Here is a 16,376-nt window from a genome sequence, read left to right as displayed (position 1 = left end):
GTAACTGGAGAAAAAGGCTGGCTGGAGACAAAAGAAGGTGTCTCTCGGAAGAAGGAACTCTGAGCTGCAGGGCAAATGAGAAGAGAGAGACCTTGAACAACTGAGCCAGGAAAGAGCTGGTATCAAGTCAGCTAATTACAATGAGAGAGGTAAGAGGTCTATTTCCACATCTATGTATTTCACAGACATTTATAACTGTGCATTCTCTTGTGGCTGTGGCACATAAACACACTCATTGTATTATTATAGGTTTTACCATCAACTGATTTGAATGAAGCATAATTCCCAGGCACCTGGCTAACTCTCTTCAGTATATTCCTTGCTTAAAGATGTAGGTTATCTATAACTGGGGAAATGATGTAACTTAAATCCACAGTTACCCAACTGTGGTCAAAGAATCTGAAAAGTAGAAGGGCATGCCACAGAGAGGATGCAAGACGTAGGTTTAAGTACAGATACCATAGAAATCAAGGAAAAAAAATGTATCATCTTTAAGTGAGCAACGGCAGAGATGGAACCTTCCTGCAATAAGGTGAAATGTAGAGTACCAGGGGATTTGTGGGTGCTTTATACGCTTTATCTGTTTTTCATTTTACATTATTAGTCCTAAATTGTATTCCTTGGATGGGATGCGTGTGTCATTTGAAGTGCATTTTATCTTGTAGTGACATCAAGCAATTCCTGCTCACTTCTTCCTGGGTGGGTGCGGGGAGTATATTTCACTGGATCACTCCTTGGATCCATTTTATAATGGGGATAGGAGGCAAAGATAAGTAAAAACAAGGCAGGGAAAAAAAAAAAGAAGATAGGTGGATGATATCACTTTCTTTAGTGATACCTAATGCACATAAAATTCAACCCAAAATGCTACAATTAGATGGGTGATGGTAGTCATGGAAGAATGGAAAGGAGAGCACGGCAGCATGACCAAGAAGTGCTAGGCTGCAGAAGTTTTCTTTAAAGCATCTCTTAATCTTTCATTGTTTCAAATCACCATTACTGAATGCCTTGACATCTAACTGATACCTGTCAGCAGGAAGTTTCAAATCCGGTAAGCAGTGCTTGCTTCTCAGGACTCTGTACCATGCCCGGCTGCAGCCCAGGATTCTTGTTTCATGTGAATGAACGTCTGTCAAATGGTTTCTTCAGAGCTATAGGCACATTCTAAAGTAGTTTTTCTGCACTGGACATGTAGGTCATCCTTCCAGCTTTACTGCCCCCCCCCCCACAATAATACCCACCCACCTAAACAGGATATTTTTACAAACCTACACCTCTCTAGAGCCACAATTTCTGCTCTCAGGAGAGATGACAGGATATTTTCTTCTTGCGGGAGAGAAATACTGAAGTGTCAACAGATTTTTGTAGAGGAATCTCTCAGTAAAGAATTAAAAAAACAAAGATGACCAGCTACTCATCAGGTGTAACTGCGCCAGTCCACTGAACAAAGATGTGACCAGGTAATTCAATCCATCTTCACTGCATGGCCCTTGGGTTGCTCTCAGGGGCTGCTTCACCCTGCAGCAGAATGGTCCAGGACCCTCTGCCTGCAGCTGCCCAAACCCCACTGCCTTGTTGATAGGGCAAGGTAGCACCAGACATGTACCAGGTGGTTCTCAGGAGCTGCCTGATGCTTTACCCTCAGAGGCCAGCAGTCATGTCTACCTTACTGCACGAGCAGAGGTGTAACATCTGACCCCAACAGCCTGTAGCATCCCCAGGAGGGCTCTATGCAGTGCCCCTTACCTATGCTGTCCTCGCCATTCCCCTTCCTGTGCCACACAAAGCCACCCGCAGCCACAGTGGCTTTCCTGCTGATCTCTCCTACTGTGACAAATACAACTGCAGAGGACAGGGCAAGGCAGGGCAGAAAGGGACACCAACAGTGCAGGAGAGGCAAACACTGACAATCTGCCAGGAGATGGCATGAGAGCATAGTCCTGACTCAGCCTGCCCAGTTGCGCACGAGTGTCCAAACCCCTTGCAAGGAAGAGCCCTTGAGGACAGCTGGCACCTGGACAGTATTAACCAAGCGGGAATTTCACCCTGGGCATGGCAGTGTCTGCACTGTGTTAGGCCTATTTCCCAGTTTTGCACATCTGAAGAGAAACCAACACATCCTCCCAGGAGAAACTGTTGCTCCTGTTAGTGCAGCACAGCCAGGAGGAGCATCTGTCCTGGAAATCCACATTTGGAGAAACAAGCAGCCAAACTCCACTGATGTGTCAGCATTTAATTACAGAGCTGGAATGCGGTTTGAATCTCTCCCTTTCTATGTGTCCTGCTTCCCAAAACATAGAAAACAGCACCAATGCATGCTTTCTACCCCTCAAAAATAATTATCACACTACAGCTATGATAATTCAACAAAAATTAATTACGTTCTATAGAAGGGGACAGGTTCTGAAGGTTTAGCTGGTTTCCTTTTTAATTATTGTATTACACAGTGAAATCTTTTTAACATGCTAGACGTGCTGGGGGTTTTGTTTGCTTTCAGAGACTGCAATGGATGCTACGTTTTCATTTAATTAAAAAAATAAGTTATTAAAATAGTCTATTTTGGTTCAGTATGAGTTTGCTTTACATGTGGATGGTTTCACATCAGAAATGAGGTATTTTTTTCAATCAGTATTGAGCAACAGACATCTGAGAAAGCAAAGAAAGAACAGATCAATGCATTTTCAAAAGAGCTTGTTAATACAAAAACAAGCAGTCCTGTCAAAACCAGGTTATTTTTGAATAGTCACCATTTCCAAAGGAATCAATCTATCCCAAAGCTAATTAGGGCATTACCTTTTTGACAAGAACAACGTAACACAACCTCAGAAACTGGAATGCTTGCAGAAACCTCACACCAAGTATGGAGTGGAACTTGTACGAGCAAGTGGTGATAGGACAAGGGTGTGTGTGTATGGTTTCAAACAGAAAAGAGGGTAGATTTAGGTATTAGGAAGAAATTCTTTACCGTGAGGGTGGTGAGACACAGGGTGCCCAGAGAACTTGTGGCTGCCCCATCCCTGGCAGTGTTTAAGGCCAGACTGGATGGGGTCTTGAGCAATGTGATCTAGTGGAAGGTGACCCTGCTCATGGCAGGGGATGCAGAGACGATCGTTAAGGTCCCTTCCAACCCAAACCATTCTGTTATGAAGTATGAACTACCTTATGAAGAAACAACTTGTCTGGGTAGATGCATCATCATTTTCACCTATACTTCTGGAGGGCATGTCTAGCTGTTTGAATGTAGGGTGGGTTGGCTGAAACAGGCACACCATTTATGAGAAAGAAATACTAATATCCAGCTCCTGAGCAGCCTTTTCTGGGAATCAGAGAAAGATTTTGGCAGATGCAGGAAAAGAAGTGTAGGCACCCAGTTCACTTGAAATTCAAATGAGGAAACAGCGAGTTGGTGCTTTCAGGGTTAGGCAGCAGCTAAGCAAAGATTTTTAATACTGCAATTTTACATTTAGGTTTAGGAGTGGAGCTTTAATTGGGTTAAGTCCTGCCTTACATACCAAAGCTCTCCACAAGCACTAATTCTATGTTCCTGTATTAAATAAAGTCCTAGAGAACTACAGCCACGTACCTGATTCATCACTCTTTGGAAGGCTACAATAAATCTGTCATGGAAGCCTACTAATTGCTAGTATATCACCGTCACAAGCATATCCAAAAAGAGTAAAAGTGAAGAGCCGAACATTCAAAGAGCTCTGGGGTGAAATTCTGTCCCTTTACAGATGAACCTGTAATCTATGTGAAAATAAATGATATATAATGATTACTAAATTTGAAATCAAATCTTCACATGGGGACAATTCAGTAAGATTAGGTGACTACAGGACTATAGAGCAGCATCAATTATGGAGCCTGAAATAGTGTCATATGCCTCAGAGGCTACAAGAACTCTGCATTGCTATATTCACCAACATCAGAAGACATTCACTTTCACCAAAGGGTCTGGGGGTTCTCATTTGGAAAAGAAAAAAAAACCAGAAGGCATGAGCCCAAAAATGACTGGCAATGATCCCAACTTATCTGAGCTACCATTTGCACTGCCAATTGATGGGAAATGAAGTGTGATCAATTCTAGGACACTGTACATCGTTCCCATTGACTGACCTGCCAATCCTTGATTGAATAATTAGTTAAGATATCAATATCTGCCATTTTGCACAATGCTCACAAGACAAAGCTCTCAAGTTTTCATAAAATGGACAATTACCATGTTATCTCTTAACTACATTTTCTTTCACAGATATGACTAAGCCTTTATATTGCCAAAATACAGAATAAAAACATAACGGTGCATAAGAAGTAGTAAAATCCAGAAGCATGAAATCTAGAGGTCAGTGCAACCCCTGAAGTAATACAACATACATTTTTAATATTACAGATGGATAATAAGCCATATCAGAAAGGATTAGATCTGTGCTCCTCATTTACAATAGTTCACTTTAAGTAGCAACCTGTCTATTTTCCATTCTCAATATCAGGGGAAACAGCTAACTCAGGTATTCGGCGGTGACTGACAGCAATGCTGACATTTTAATAGCAGCTACTGTTTAAGAGCACTATCACCAACCTGTGATTCTTAAATAAAGATTTAATCTACTTTTGATGCAGCAGAGCTCTGCAGACCAGGCAATCTGCTGTTAGGGCACATGAAAAGGTGGGTGTTTCTCTAATCCCATCACCCAGTCCCACACCGAGTGTGTAACCAGCTGTTCCAAAGCCATAAATTTGACTAGGCAAGGCTCTGCCTGACATTATACTTTACATTACAGTCCCAAATCTGAACTGCTAGCAAACAGGGACACAACAGTTACTTTTCTATCTCAGACACAAATGGTGTTAACTGCAAATACAAATCAGTTATTCAGTGCAAAAATGATGACTTGTAAATTAGGCCATTTATAAGCACCCTGGCATTTCTATGTTTAGTTCACACGCATGGACATAGTTTCCAAGTATCCATATGCCACAGCAGTATCTAAGGACACCACTTCTCCCGAAACCATTCTGTCACAGCTTTAGGTGCCTCACCACCTTTCCCCTTAATTCTCATATCTATTCTCTTATCTGCCAATGAAGAGCAAAACCAGAAATGGAAATGTGCAAACTGAAAATGCAAATGCATCATCTAAAATGCCGGAAAGTGCTAGTGGTGGCTTACAAGGCAGAAATGGAGAAACCATGTGAAAGAGAAAATACCCTACTCCACATCATGGATGACTAATTTCTTCCCACACTACACTGTAATAAATACTAGCCTTTGCTAACACAAGAACAGGAAAGCTTTTTACCAGAGCTAATAAAGACATGCCCTGCTTAATGCTCACTTTAGTGTGCCTAAGTGGAAGACATTTCTGGTTTGCCGGGTAGTAGCCACTCAGATAATCCAAAGAAAACAGATTCTTCTTCACTTTGGGGCTGGTAACAGGTTAAAGCATTCTGCCATAGCTTGGTATCCACAAAAGGCTTCTCTGGACATGACACCAACACTATCCTAGGTCTTTATTTTTCAATAGGCAGAAAATATTGCACCAGTGAGATCCTATCACTTGCTGGCTGATTGATTGTTTTTTCGATCCCTGCACCCGACAGGTGTGTGTTATAGCTGGGACATGCTGCAGTATATTTCTGTGGCTGCTGCTGTAGTGCAGTAGTTTGCATAACACTTTGAAGTGAACAGTTCTTAAGAGAGGAAATCTGCATTACAGAGGCAGCGCTTGTATCACAGACGAACTATATATTCAAGTTCAATGCATATCTTTTTATGTCAAACCAGCATTCTTGTGCAACTCTTTATCAACAGAATTTTCTAATTAGGGAAGTGACACAAGTTGGACTGATCGCCCCCCTGAATTGTTTCAGCTGTGTTTGCCCACCAAGTATAGGCTATACAAGCTCTGTGCAGCCTGCAAACTCTTACTATAAAAATGTGATTTACATATATGTTTACTAATTGCAGACAAATACAGTCTGTGCATTTTGCATGCTGAAACAGCTTTCTCTCTTATGTTCTGAATGATGCCTTTAAATCCTATTTGAAGACCAGTTATCCAACATTATGTTGCAGTATTTTACAATGTGTTTGTCCCTCCTGAGTGAAGAACTGAAATGACCAACTCAAACCCACAGACAGACAAAATGTTAACACACCATCTCCATCAGAAATAACTGCACACTTCCTGTGTTACCCATGGCAATTTGCATCTTAGTCCTTGGGGGGCCTCTCCTTTTTTTTTCTTTTTCATCTGTGGTTTTCTATAGGGCTTAGCTCTGGTGAGTATTAATTAAGCACTGTGAGCACCATGGTGAAGAAATGACTCCTTTCTCCCTGCTAGCAAGACTTGTAGCAGGGGTATATAAAACATAAAACAAAATATTCTACCCTTTCCAGGCTAGCCCAAAGCATGAACAAGTACTAGCATTCTCTTTGTTGTTTTACCCAGAGCAAATGCTACATCAAGCTCAAGACAGACAGTTGCATCTCAAGCAAACTGGCTCCAGGAATCAATCAACTTATCCAAGAAGATGTCTAGGCTTTTACATTTGTGGAAATGGTTACTAGACATTCAGTAATAATGACAACATGAATGGCTGACAAGACTTTATCTTCCCCTGAGATTGGAAAATTCTCATTCTGTTTGACAATAAATGTAAATTATTTACTGTGTAAAGATATGGTAGATACCATGCAGTCTACTACACACGGGTGCACGTAATTCTTATATTCCATAATTGTGCACTATATATGCATTGATAGAACTGCAGGCAGAATATTTCTATTTTGAATAATTTTCCACATATTAACCATTCATCTTAATACCATGACTTTCCTTATCTGACTATTTCATCAAGAATTGGTAGGGATATTTATTCAGCTAAAGCTTACTGAATTGAAGAAAACTTTCAGTTGTTTAGCAGGTCAGGTAAAAAGTGGATAAAGAAGCCTCAGTACCGTGCATGATGCCAACACGCTCCAAAATAACATTTACTAAGGGGATTTTCACAAGCAGCAATCTCTATTTATTAAAGCGGTAAAATCAGTCTTGCAATATCTGAAAGAATTAAACATTCACTGTGAAAATTAGCCACACACCATCACAGGAGACTCCCCTTTATCGAGCATCAGTTAAATTTCACTGTCTAAATTTCTCCTTTACATCTCCGTTTCCAACTGCCTAACACACTTCAACAAGATTTCAAAGGCAGGCTGGCATCACAGAATTCTCTCTTAAACCCAGGCGGCTTCCTCTGCACCAAGCTTCTCCACTCACTATTTTTTCAGTGTTTTTTCCTTTCCTTTGTGGTTGCTCACTCCCCAGTACATCTTTATTTTTGAGACTAAAGTCGCTGTGCCACATATATGCCATTGCAGTGATACAACATAAGTGAAGCACATATGCCAAATTAAGAACACATGTTCTTAAAACATCCCTGAAACCCATTCTGAAGGATGAAGGGAACACATCAAAAACTGAGGATATGAATGCGAATTTCAGGATGTTAACAAAATCAGTCTTTTTTCTACTTCTTTTGTATCTGCTATTAGCACAGCATTACCAAAGATGGACAAACTGCAGCCCATGGACAATTTGTAGAATCTGTCTTCAGTATGTATTCATCACTTGTTAAAAACATATGGCTGTTGCTTTATTAAAGCATATTTTGATAACCAATACATTTACAAGTTCAGGTCTACATTCTGTTTTGTTTTGTTCTTCCTCTCAGGAATACACTGACAGTTGCTTATGACACATCTGCAAATTAACAGCATTTCTGGACCTTAGTAGACAACCTAGTTGACTCAAGCATCACCAGCTGAGAAGGATGAATTGCTGCATATAGTACTGTTAAATTGATTACCTGTTTACTCTTCATACCATATTGACAATTGTTACAGTTTTATTACATATTTTGTAATATTGCATGTTTTTCTTATATTTCCACCTCCCAGAATGATGGGATTAGGAGAGAACAAGTTTCTCAGAGAAGCTGAGAAACTGAAAAGTGTAATGTTAAGTACACAATGGAACTTCAAAAGCAAAGGAAAAATAAACTCCAAATAATATTTATAGCTTATGATTTTTAAACCACGATATTAGTTGGACACTGACTTTTTCACTTGGATTGTCTAGAGGTATGGTATCTAGCGAGTGTGTGAAGAACTGTCACACATGCACACTTTGGACTTCTGTAGTTACCATAACTGATATACTGCTGCTTAATCTCTGTGTACTTGCTATCCAGAAGTTTTGAGTAATTCTAACGGGGAAGTGCTGCACCATACTCTCCTCTTTAACCCTGTTAGTGTCAGGATTCCCACCATGGGTTTAGAGAACAGTGCTTAGAGGTCAAGTGCTCTAAAAAAGCCCAGCATTTCCTCAGCCTCAGTTTAATGTCCTCCTCCCCAGAGTAAGTTCTGCAACACTGCCTGAGAATTTCCTGTATCTTCTGCAGGGTAACATTGCCTTCAGCATCACAACTCCTCTCTGCATCCCTCTACGACAACATGCCAAGTGAGTTTCAGTGAGTCTGTTCTATTCCCTCCCTCTCAAACAAATGCACTGGAGCCTCTATTTCATTGACTCATACAATCATAGAATAAACAAGGTTGGAAAAGACCTGTAAGATCATCAAGTCCCACCATTACCCCAGGACTGCCAAGACCACCACTAAAGCATGTCATTGAGGTTTGCATATTTGCTTCATTCTTCCCACTATAGTAAAAGACTCGATTGTGCTACTTCTCCTCCATTTCTCTTTCTGAAGAACAAGACAGTAAGAAGTTACCTGCCACATGTCCTGGTAAAAACAGTAAGGCCATTTGGACCACTCTTGTCCTCTCTGCTCTTGCCTTCCTTCTGAGAAAAAACAGCAACTTAACTCATTCCTGCAGGCAAAATTTCTCCTCACCCTGGGAGAGTGAATTGTGTTTCTCTGTCCAGTTCTTGGCACTGATATACAACTCCCAAGTGACAATGGGAATGAAAGGAATAAGAAAAAAAACAACATGAGTGAGACTGTAACTGTCTCATTGAAATGTTTGGCAAAATCCTTCATGCCAAACAAGAGATGTTGCAAGTTGACTTAAAAATTGATCCCAAATGAACAAATCACCTTAGTAAGATTTGGCAGGACTGATTTGCATCACAAAGCCAGCACTGCCTCCTGGCATCCTGAAGGTAATCATTAGTGAGAAAGCCAACAGCTGAATGCATGTAGAAGCAGATGAGAATCACTCTTAGGGCAGGCTTTGACTGCAGAGGTAGCCTGAACTACTGCACCCTATCACTTTCCTGCCCACACTGGAAAGCTTATGATCTGCCTCAGAGGATGCTTTCAGAATGTGTTAACACAATGAGGAAAGTACAGGCTTAAGCCCTGCTGTTTGCTCTCTCCAGGCTGGCAAGCTACCTACTTACATGGAACATCATACATGCTATTTTTTTCCAAGCCTTACTGGACAGTTCAACAAGGATGAGATGCTGTTGTTCTCCAGCACAAATCCTAAATTTTCTGCAGTGAACTATGATCACCAAGAGCTGCTGAAGTGAAGATATGCCATGAGATGACAACATGGCTTTCATCCATCTAACCTCATTTTGTCATAAAGGAAAATGCATCTTTTAAAAAGCTCTTTCTTGGCTAGCAGTAAATATGTAAATATTGTAATTTATCACCAACAATACCATTATTGCACTGAAACTGATTCCATTTAAAGAACTTTCAACCCTTAAAGGGCTTCAAGCAATTCTCAGTAAATTTCCATGCCTAGATATGTCAATAAATTCAGTCTCTTAAGCTGCAAAAAAAAAAAAAAAACACCATGGGAATAATACTCCATTTACCAAAAGTATGCAAATAAATTTGACTAACAAAAAATAACACTTGAAAAACAAAAAGACAACTACTATTTATACTTATCAGTATTAGCACAATTTTGCCCCATTTCCTTTGTTTTGTACCAGACAAACTACGAAAATGTGATTCCTTCACAGGCAATAATCCTGCTGAGCTTCACCTTTTACCCCAGTCTCTTCATGAAATTCATTCTAGCTGCCGAGTGTGACAGGTATGCAGCAATATACGTTGGTGATGAGCACTTGTGACAGCATTTAAGTTGACCCAGTTTTCAAGCTAGTTCATATACCTTGGTAGAAAAAAAACCATACCAATGAATAGGACAGGAATGTTATCATTACATTATTGTCTCCACTGACCCCTCCCCAAAGAGAAAGAGATGCACTTTTTCTCTGTATTCAGCCTTTCCCATTCTTAGGTCATTTTTATTCTAGAGGCACATTATTGTTATCGCAAAACAAGTATATTATTAAAAAAAAAAAAAGGAAAAGAGAAAAGGCAGTCTTAGCAGGGATACAACTAGATGGAAAAGAAGTGCTTTGTCCTAGGCAAGTTGCATTACCCCCTCACGATCAAGGTAAATTCTACCAGATTTATGGGTACAAATGCTTCTACACTAAAATCTCTTTCAAAATAACTGTGCCCATCCATGATCACACCTTTTCTCCTCTCTCAACACCCACAGGGCTCCTTAGCACAGGTCTGGTGTCCAATTCCTCCCTTTACCACCAACAGTAACACGCACAAATTTATTCCCATTATCCACACCCTAAAGTAACCAGCAATCTCCACCATCATTTCAATAAGGTATTCCTGTCAAAAGCTCTAGAAATTCTGGTATCTTTAGCCTTTTTTTTGGCAAACAAACCATTACACCTGATCCTCCCACCGACCAACTGAAAGTCAGACTGACCAGTAATGCTTTGAAAGGTTCCTTTGTTCACTTCTCTGCTTAGCTGTCACATAGGCACATCCTTGGTTGCCTACTATTAAATATGAATTTCATCTTACTATTTGCAGTCCTGCTTCTTAAGTGCTTTTTACAAGCATGAAAAATGGTAGTTTATTGCTTCCAAGCCAAGTATTCTCTGGTCAAAACCAGAAAAACAAATATAAAGTCCCTCCTCCCTCTCTTCCACATCAGATTTGTTTAACAGAAAAGCCATTTTATTTTCTCCCATCTATCTCTTAGCACTTCGGATCCAAACGCTGAGCTAGGTTCTTCCTTCTATCATAGAGATCAATTAGGATTCTGCACTCTCTGCCAGTTGGCAACTTGGTTGATGAGGAGTAAGGCAGAAAATTAATTCAAAGTTCAATACTCTTTTCTATCACTTAACGCAGAAATCAGCCACGGAAAAAGGAAAAACTAGTGTGAATAATGAGAAGAAATGGTGAACAGAGAGTGTACAATATGCTTGCCTGAAGGCTAAAGAAACTAGCTGATGCTCCAAGGACTTTTGTGAGTTCTATGCAAAATGGTCATTGGATGATACGCAGAAAGAGGAGCAGGGGTTAAACCAAGCTCTTTGCAGCATTCAGCTCGCACTTCTTCTTGCTCAGTTCTTTGTGCCTAAAGGCACAGCTCCAACAAGAAATACAAAGTACTCTGACCCCCACATCAGTTTGTAGTTTAGAGATTAGGGTTGTTTCCTTAGAGAAAAAATTGTAAATCACCTCTCACCAAGGAAGACACGACGGGTTTACATTCTGCATTCCATATAAGCATTCTAACCACGAGGCTACTCTTCAGGGCAAAGCAGAGGACCTTCTGGTTTAATTGAACATTAGATGTTTTCTTGCAAAGGTGACCTTGATCTCTCATTCTTGAGAAAAGGGTGAAGGAACTTATTTCAGGATCAGTATTTAAGACAGCGTGAAGGAAGTTGTTTCTTCAGAGACATGAATAAGAATGAAGATAGGACATACTGACATAACCCCTCACTTATTGTCTGTTGTTATCTCTTGATTTGTATTTTTGGTGTGGTTGGTCTGTGGGGTTTTTTTCCAGGTAATTGTACACTGTCTTAAATGCATGTTAATGGATATATATTTACTAAATGCTGCATAAACCAAGGAGATTTGGCATTTTATCCAAATACACAGTTATACCTCCAAGGCTCAAACAGTATCTACTAAAACTACTTACGATCTTCAAATATATTGTGTTTTAGACAGTTAATTCACAGGCATTTCTCTATGTATACCAATTCTTCTTTTTTTTTTTTTTTTCAACAAAGAGAAGCTGTTACTTCCTGCAATACAAGTCTAGTGCAAAGCTAGACTTTGCACTGGTTATGTAAGCTCTGGTTATGTAATATGCTTTTGGTTTTCTTCCATGCATCTTCATCTCCATCACTAATTTTGTAGTTTCAAGTAAATCCCAATGTGTATTTCCTGTGTGAATATGAAACACTGTATTCCCTTGACATTCACAGGGAAACCCAGATACTGCACTGCTTTTCCTAAACATAGATTTGAGTATGTTCTTGACAGAGAAGTCCCCACCTTATTGATTCGAACAATGTATGAGAGGCATCAAGACTGCAGCAATAGTTTAGCTGCTAACATGTATCACAAAATCTTTTTCAGCACATTCGTAGTGGGATCTTACTGCACTGAACACTGATACATAAATACAGTTATCTGACATAATGTAATTTCAGAGCAAAATCAAATCAGTGCATTGACTTAATACCAGGTTCTATGTGACAGTCTCATATTCTTGGCTGATTACTTAGAAAGTGCAGCACAAACAGCCCTGCACAAGGAAAAAATATCTAACCTATAGAAAGTAAGATGAATAACCTTATTGGACAGCTGCACTCTGAAATTTTAATTCTGCTTCAATTCCTGTTTAGCAGAAGTTCATTAAACTTCTACATCATGAGTCTGACCTAGAAAAGTAAATAAGTACTCTGTTATTCCCTTTAGAGCCCTGAGTTACTAATAAGGAATTATAAATCTCCAGTCACTTTGTCAAGCAGCCAAATACATCCCAAGTGAAACACAACTGCAAAGTTCATAAAAATGAGAGTGATTGAAATGCAAGACTAAAAATGTGATTTGTTTTATAGACCATGAATTAATACCACATTGTTTCCGCTTTTGTGAACTACAAATACGGACAAGCAGGAATGCAGAGAATACAGCTACCTCCGCCTACGTAGGTCAGCTTTTTCACTGACCCTTGTTTGTCTCCTCCTTGAAAACATCAAGTTACTGCACTTACACAGCACTATTCATCATAGATGTATACATTTTATGAAGACAGATAGGTAGTTTAGATGTGAAGACACTGGGGAGCAAATAACCATAAACATTCACAGAGGCTTCAGCCAAAGTCACCATGCAAGCCAGTGATGGATTTGGTAATAGGGCCATAGCACCCTGGATCGAATTCCAGCTCTGAAACCCACAGCATATCATGGGCATTGCTCCAGTGAAACAGTAAGTCTATACATTATTAGCAAGTTATGAATAATTGCATTGAGGATGTTTTCTGAAACAAAGCCACAGTCCTCCTATACACAGGGTAAAATCTGGGCTCTGCTGGAAAACCTGACACACTGATAAAAATCCTCTTGGCTCCAGCGGGTCTAAGAGTTTCTATTCCTTTCTAAACATCTCTTGAAAATCTGCTTTGGATTTGTTGATTCATTTGTTGGATGACCTCAGTTATACTATCCAGGCTATGTTAAATATAGTAGCTTGAATTGTCATTACCTACAGCAATTAAGCCTATAATTAGATCCCCTTCAATGTCTTCTTGACTTGCAAATGCATCCCTCTAACCTTCCCTGATGCTGTTTTACCATTTTGACCCTGGAATATCTCTGGGTAGCTTTTCCTGGTGCAATGATTCCAAAGTCCTCTTTGAAGCAATCTGGCCAAAACCCTAAATGCTAGTTTTAACAGTATGGTGAGAATTATTTCTAACCGAGTTTCTTCTGACTAACTACAAAAGACCTAAGGCTCATTTACAAATCACCATACTGCAGTTTTCCCCACTGCTTTTGCAGCTGTCTGCCAGAACCCAGTTTTGCCTGTAGAATGTTCTGAATGCTGCTGAAACTTCACAATCTGCAACTATATGTAAACATTGATTTTGGTTTCGTTATATTTGATTATATTAATTTGGTTAGGAATTTGGTTATATTAGTAAGACTGGTGAGCTCAACCTTTCACATTGTGAGGCTCACTCAGTTCACTGTTAGGAAACCCTCCTAATGGCACCATAAAAGCCCTAAAGTCCTGCCTGCTACCAGTAATGAAGAGGGCATGTCTTATTCAGAAGAGTCATGTTCTGGCCATGACCAAACCTTAAATCAGATACTGCCCATTTCACTGCTGCCTTCTGAGGACAGAAAGGTCTGTACTATGCGTATTCTGCGTATACTCTGTAAAGCAGTTTAGGACTCTGCAGTATGAAAATAATTTAAAATAAGTTATAACATGGCATCACAATTTGAATTATACCTGATGCATTTGTCATGCTGATTTTTAATTCTCTATCCACCTCTAAAGCTGAGATGGCACCATTAATTACATAGCTGGAACACTGTACCTGTATAAAAATGTGAATGAAATCACTAAATTAAGATTGCCTCCAAAAAACTGTTGCTTAGTCTCATTAGCAATACAAAAGCACAGCAATTGAAATGCATGCAAGAAGCTGTTTATTCAGCTGGCCAAGAAACTTCACAGTTAGTAAAGGCAATCTTAATCTACACAAAAGAGGGTTAATTAAAGATAGGCAAATACTTAGTTTTCTTGTGTTTCAAGTATCTTGTGCTCCGTTTAAATAGGTGATGAGAAGACAATGGATCCTCTGGCAGATCACAATGAGATGCGAAGTACATTGTCTGAAAGGTTTTATAAAATCATGTGCTAAGATACAATGTACTAGGAAAATGGAAATTAAAATCTTGTACACTTGGCTCAGTTTGCATGTATTTTAGCATCCCACTGGGAAAATAAATATGTTTTGTAACTACTGACACCTTCGCATCAAATTCAGAGACCAAGTCACTGAGGGGGTTTTCCAGCTACACACAGTGTTTCAAAGACAGAATGTCACAGTCTTTCCAGCTGTCACAGAAGACGACAGACATGGTTTTGGGCTGTGGGAAAGTCAATGTTTTACGGCTATATGGTTAAAACCAGCTAACAATCCACCAATTATTCTGTAAACTCAAGAGTAATGCTAGCAGCTGGACAGCCTGTTTCCCCACTTCAGGCAATTTAATATCTCCGATCTTTTATTTTCCTTTTCTCTCTATTCCATAAAATGCCAATAAATCCTCCTTTTCTTTAATCTGAGCTTAATTGGGTTTTTGGCTGTTATCTGGGGAAATTACTTTTTCACATTCCTGAGGGAAACAGAACAGTGTCCTCATGAGAGCTGAACACAACAGTCAGCCAACTGGTCAAGGTCAGGGGAAGAACTGTTATCTCCTTTCAAGGAATCGCCTCAGATGACTTGAGGACACAATGCACCATCAGGGACTCAGATACATGTAAGAGACTACTGGTAGTGAGAGGTAGGATTATATACAAACATGCTAGGAATAAGATGGATACCTTAAAGAGAATTTCAAAAGCAACATGTTCACTGAAATGTAGCACATGTGCAGAAGTCATATTATTCTTATTATAAAAGTAAAATTAAGCAGTACAATTGTCTTAATATGGATGCAGACTTAGAGGTATAATGGTGTTTGTTCCATGATAAGCTAGTCTTGACACTATACATCCATGACCATGGCAGATAACAACTATTTCCATTAGGGATGTGAACACAATAGAATAAAAACCACACTGAGACCAGTCCCAACAAAGAAGGCACATTTTAACAGCAATGTCAAATTTCTGTTCAATTTAACATTTTAATTTAACAGTTAAATTTAAACAGAAATGGGGAAAACAGGGTTCTCGATAAAAAAAGCATAAAAAAGCAGTTATCTTCTGTTTGTACATCAAAGGCACACCATTATCAACACAAAGGAAACTTTGCTTCTCATTGATGCCCTTCTCAGGGTTTGCAGGTACAGACTTTTCACTAATAGTCCTCTGCATTGTGTAATTATAGAACATGGAAACAGACCTGCAGTTAGGAGGTGCTTTCAATGGAGTTATCACTTTGCAAGTCTGAGCCTAGCATTTTTATCATTTTTGATGCTTTGTATCTCTGTGCTACTTGGAATATTTATTCAGATTATTCAGAACATTTGTGTTCCAAATATTTCCATTTTCAGAATGCAATTTAATGTATAGACAGAGCAGCACTGTCTGCTTCCTGACAGGGCTGATAAGAACCAAAATGTTTACAACGTAAAACTATCTGAGAAGTAAAGCAACAGAACCGACCTCTGCAGGACAGGTTCTCAGACAGGAATATCTACTAGCAAATCTGAAATGTCTCTCACTGACAGAACCATTCTGGCTGCTATCCAGAAATGTTCCTCTGAAATACCAAAGGAACTCGTGAGTATAGCCAAAACTATTTT

The 16,376-nt window shown here is 39.5% G+C and overlaps 1 protein-coding gene across 1 annotated transcript in view; it reads right to left on the bottom strand.

Moving 5' to 3' along the window:
- Window positions 1-16,376, bottom strand: part of ST6GALNAC5 (ST6 N-acetylgalactosaminide alpha-2,6-sialyltransferase 5) — a 73,017-nt gene that overhangs the window by 21,836 nt on the left and 34,805 nt on the right. The window lies entirely within an intron of this gene.

Source organism: Lathamus discolor, chromosome 3 (assembly GCF_037157495.1).
Source record: "Lathamus discolor isolate bLatDis1 chromosome 3, bLatDis1.hap1, whole genome shotgun sequence".
Lineage (NCBI taxonomy): Eukaryota > Metazoa > Chordata > Aves > Psittaciformes > Psittacidae > Lathamus > Lathamus discolor.
The sequence above is the reverse complement of the archived record's forward strand: the minus strand, read 5'-3'. Positions and strand labels throughout refer to the sequence as shown.